This window comes from Moschus berezovskii, chromosome 8, assembly GCF_049115385.1.
Source record: "Moschus berezovskii isolate FMDL1 chromosome 8, NW_MosBer_1.0, whole genome shotgun sequence".
Classification (NCBI taxonomy): Eukaryota; Metazoa; Chordata; class Mammalia; order Artiodactyla; family Moschidae; genus Moschus; species Moschus berezovskii.
In genome coordinates this window covers 41,305,853-41,310,736 of record NC_142467.1, presented here as the reverse complement: position 1 = coordinate 41,310,736, position 4,884 = coordinate 41,305,853, and the positions used below count along the sequence as shown (strand labels likewise).

Below are 4,884 nucleotides of genomic sequence, written 5' to 3'. Positions count from 1 at the left end.
CCTTATGATTTTTTTATTAGGAAAAGCAATCCCACTTAAAAAAAAGAAGGCAGTGCAGCTAGCGTATTTGGAGACTATATTTTATTTATTGATTTAAAAATATAAGAATTTTTTTGAAGTTGTATTTATGTGGTGTCAGCCCTTGGATAAAATATGACAAAGTATGCATCACATGTACAGTGTGGTGATTAATGATTTATGAAAAATGTGCATGTACTTTTCCTTTATATAATAATAATTACCATACCAGGTTATTCATATGTATGTGATGCTGGATATCCTCTTATGTGGATCTGAAAGGATCTCTGGATCAAGAGTCAGGAGCTCTAAGGTTTAATCTTGGCTGTTTCTGTCTTTCCCTTGGGCAAATCAATTAAGTTTTTCTAAAACTTAGCTTCCTAGTTTTTAGAAGGATATTATTATAGTTTATGGAATAAAAGCTCTGGAGCTTGACAGTCTTAGATTCCAGCTAGATTCTTATAAGCTACATTCATTTCTCTTCCCTGATCCCTTTATAGAGATAATATCAGCACTTACCTAACAAGTTTACATATTAAGAGATATAATCTATGGACTCCTGCCTCAAAGTTGACTGTTATAGGTATATGGCAGGTTAAAAAATGCCAATGAAATAACCAGGAAAAAAGAATAAATTACAAAAATCAACTTGTCAAAACAAAAGACAGCTATGGAACAACAAGAACTAGATAAACCCCAGAGAATAAAGATTCCTTGATAGGAAATCCAGTGGTCCTTGACAATTTTCTTAACTGGAGAAATTTGCAAATTATAATATTGGCCTAAGGATTGAACTTAAATCATATATGGAGGGATTTTATGGAGGAAAGATAAATCATGAGAGGTTTTGGCAGTCAAGATCAGACATGATAAACTTTTTTGTAAACTGTTTGTGATTTCATTCCATTGCTGGGTTAATGTTTATGTTTACTTAAATGTGATACAAATCTACTACTTCACATTTCTGTATACCTTTTAAATACCGTGTTGTATCTACACATCTTTCAATATTTTATTTTGGGTCACTTCATTCATTTCAATCATTTCAGAATATTGAAGCCCCAAACACAGGGAAACATGCTGAGTTCTAAGAGTATATGTAAGACTTGAGGGGCTGGGGAGAAAGAAGTGAAAACTCTCACACTCTTGCAATGCTTGTAGTGTGAGCAACTGTCTTAAACCATCTGTGCATCAGGGGGGTTCCCAGAAAGTGGACTTTCAGATTTAAAACTCGGAGAGTTCTAGGAAAACCAGATTGAACTGGCCACCCTAGGTGTTTAGGAGGAAACATCCCACTATAGGGAATGGGGGACCGACTGCTAAAAAAAAAAAAAAACAAACCCACAACTTTTCTCTTTCCTCAAGACATTTACCAAATATGTAACTTCTATAAGATATGAAGCCGAAGAATTAACTTCAAAGTTTTACACTTTCATAGTTGAGGAGATTCATCAAGTTTCCCAAACAAAAACCTGGAAGGGCCGTGCCAGAGGAACCAAAGATGCAGTTGTTGCTGTTGTTTAGTTGCTAAGTTATGTCCAACTCTTTTGTGATGCTATGGACTGCAGCCTGCCAGGCTCTTCTTCCATGAGATTTCCCAGGCAAGAATACTGGAGTGAATTGCCATTTCCTTCTCCAGGGGATCTTCGCTACTCAAGGATTGAACCTATCTTCTGTTCCTCCGGCAGGTGGATTCTTACCACTGAAGCACCAGGGAAGCCCCAGTTCAGTTCAGTTCAGTTCAGTCACTCAGTCGTGTCCAACTCTTTGCAACCCCATGAATCACAGCACACCAGGCCTCCCTGTCCATCACCAACTCCCAGAGTTCACTCAAACTCATGTCCATTGAGTCGGTGATGCCATCCGGCAATCTCATTCTCTGTCGTCCCCATCCCAAACCTTACTAAAAGTGCAACTCATTCATAATCCAGTCAACCCATGATAGGATTATACTGATCAGCTCTTCACTGTCTAATGGAAGAAAGGGGAACCCCTATTGATAGAAAGTAAAATATGATGATTCTATGGTTCTTTTATCTCAGTGTTCAGAGAATAAAAATGACAAGACACAAAAGAGGCAGAAAAATTTGTGCAATAGTCAGGAAAAAAAAAAAAACTAGTAGAATCAGACCTGCAGATAAGATATTGGAAATTACAGACAAGAAGTTTAAAATGACTATGATAAATGTTCTAAGGAAAATTGACGGGTGAAAAAACTGAAAAATTTTAGAATTTCAATCAAGAATTATATGAAAAAAATTAAGTAGTCTAGAAGTACAAACACAATATTTAAACTGGAGTCTGGACATAGCAGAATATGTACCTAGTAAATGCAAAAACTGATTAATGGATGGTATTCAAATTGAAATGTAAAGAGAAAAAAAAAGGATGGAAAGTGCAAGAACCATATGCAAAATAATGAAAATATTACATGCAGTTAGTATTCCAGGAGAGAAAACAACAAGGCAGAAACAAATATTTAAGCAGAAAATATTCAAGAATTTTGAAAATTGATGTAAACTATTAACTTACAGATTCAGAAAGCTTGATGCACTTTAAGAAAATAAAAGCAATACTCTGGTTTCTCTTCAGATAGTATAAATCTTTCACCTTTTACTAAAGATTTCTGTGGAGAGGAACAACTCTGAGTCTTAAGCCAATTTTTTAAGGAAGGCCTTGCTTTTTGTGAGGTTAATAAAGGAAAAAAAAAAAGATAAAAGCAAAACAAACTACATAAGCATATCTTATTTAATCTGTCAGAAGTTAAAAGATAAAGGAAAAAAAAAAAAACTTGAAACAGCCAGATGAAAAAGGCACATTACTTTCAAAGAAGAGGTGATAACTTTCTACTAGATGTTATTGGAATCAAAAGATAATGGAATTACATTGATAAAGTGGTGAGAGGAAAAAACTTCCAATCAGTATTTCTATAACCAGTATAAATACTCTTCTATAATGAGTGATAAAGAGAGAACTTTTTAGACAAAGTATGAGATTGTTAATTGCAAACAAGTAGGCATTCCAAGAACTACTGTAGAAAATTCTTTAGGGTGGAGAAAAGTTTTCCCTAGTGGAAGCTGGAAGAAATGAAGAGCATCATAAATGGTAAATAGATGAGTAAATATGAACAAATACTGTTTTAAACAACAATAATAAAACTGTTAAGGAGTTCATAACATCATAGAAGTAAAATCATAGTTGTCAACAGTAGCAAAGAGGATGCAAGGGCAAAAAAGCAAGGAAGCTAATGTCTTATTGTTGTTGTTATTCAGGAAGTGGAAAAAGTACTAACTTAACATAGACTATTCAATTCAGGATTGCATATTGAAATCTTTAGGATAATTACTAAAAATAAAAAACAAGAATGTAGAACTAAAAAGCTAATAGAGAAAAAATGAGTATAAGCATACTTGAGGAATTCAAAAGAAGGAAGGAAAGCAGGAATAAAGAAATACAAATATGTGAAAAATAGAAAACTAAAAGTGAGTGTCAAAATTACAAACAAGGTAAATTCTTTTAAAAATCGAATTTTTAAAGACTTGTCTATGTGCCATTTATAAGCGACATAAATATAAAATCAGTTAGGTTGAAAATAAAAGGGTGAAAAGATGCATCATGAAAATAATGAAAACACAGAGCATGGCACATAGACAATAACTATTTGATAAAAGAATGGAGGAAGGCGGGAAGGAGGAGTAATACAGGAAATGGGCTGAGGAAGAGTAAAGTAGAAGTAGGGGCCAGTTTAGATGCAGTGAATTTTTAGGTGAAAAGAAAATGATGGTGTGGAATAGGTGGATGCAGCAAAGATAGGGTGAAGTGCACAGATGTAAGACATTTTAAGGAGGCAGGCTCAACATAACTTACTAATGAATTGAGTATCAAGACTTGGAAAGAGAAACAGTGATTTCCAGTTTCTATTATGAACACCTGGGTGGATGCAGGTACCGTTTATTAAGCCAATTAGGGGCGGATTTAAAGAAAGATCTTAAAAGTCTCTAGTGGACTTTCCTTCCTTTCTGTAGAGTGAAGTGAACATAATCCAGTCTCTCTTTGAAGACTGAGTAATTTACAGAGGCAAAGCAGGGAATATTGTCCTGGGCTGTAGAGAGAGATGCAAAGTTGTGATGCTGAAACAGAACCATTTACAAAGAAAATCACAGTGCTTATTTACTCATTTAGGAGTGAAGTGCTTGTCTTTGATATCAGTTTCTTCTATAATAAATTACCATATTTCATGATTCTAAGATGCAAATATTTTCACAACTTCACATCTCAGAAATTGAAATGTTTACTAGTCACAGTGCATGCCTGCTGCTGCTGCTGCTGCTAAGTCGCTTCAGTCGTGTCCAACTCTGTGCGACCCAATAGACAGCAGCCCACCAGGCTTCCCTGTCCTTGAGATTCTCCAGGCAAGAACACTGGAGTGGGTTGCCATTTCCTTCTCCAATGCATGAAAGTGAAATGTGAAAGTGAAGTCGCTCAGTCATGTCCGACTCTTAGCGAATCCATGGACTACAGCCCACCAGGCTCCTCTGTCCATGGGATTTTCCAGGCAAGAGTACTGGAGTGGGGTGCCATTGCCTTCTCCGGTGCATGCCTGAGAATTACTATTTGTAGCACCTGATGCAGGTAGTTTATTTGGGAATCAGTCTCCCAGGTCAGCAGTGTGAGTGAACAGGGAAGGAGAGGATGTTAATGCAAGGTAGTGTTATTGAATGGTCAGGGTTATAGGTGACTTGTTAATCATCCTAGACTTTCTGTGGAGACCTTTGTAAAGTGTTGCTCAGTATCATCTGCCTGAGCACCCTGTCTACTGTTAGTAACAAATTGCCCCATGGGGCATAAATTCTGCACATCTTCTGT

The 4,884-nt window shown here is 36.0% G+C and overlaps 1 non-coding gene across 1 annotated transcript; it reads left to right on the top strand.

The window, feature by feature from the left end:
* The first annotated feature begins 2,590 nt into the window (after positions 1 to 2,590).
* Positions 2,591 to 2,711, top strand: LOC129559697 (U5 spliceosomal RNA). Its single transcript, XR_008686627.2, has one exon. It is a non-coding gene; the product is annotated as a U5 spliceosomal RNA (small nuclear RNA).
* Positions 2,712 to 4,884: the final 2,173 nt, after the last annotated feature.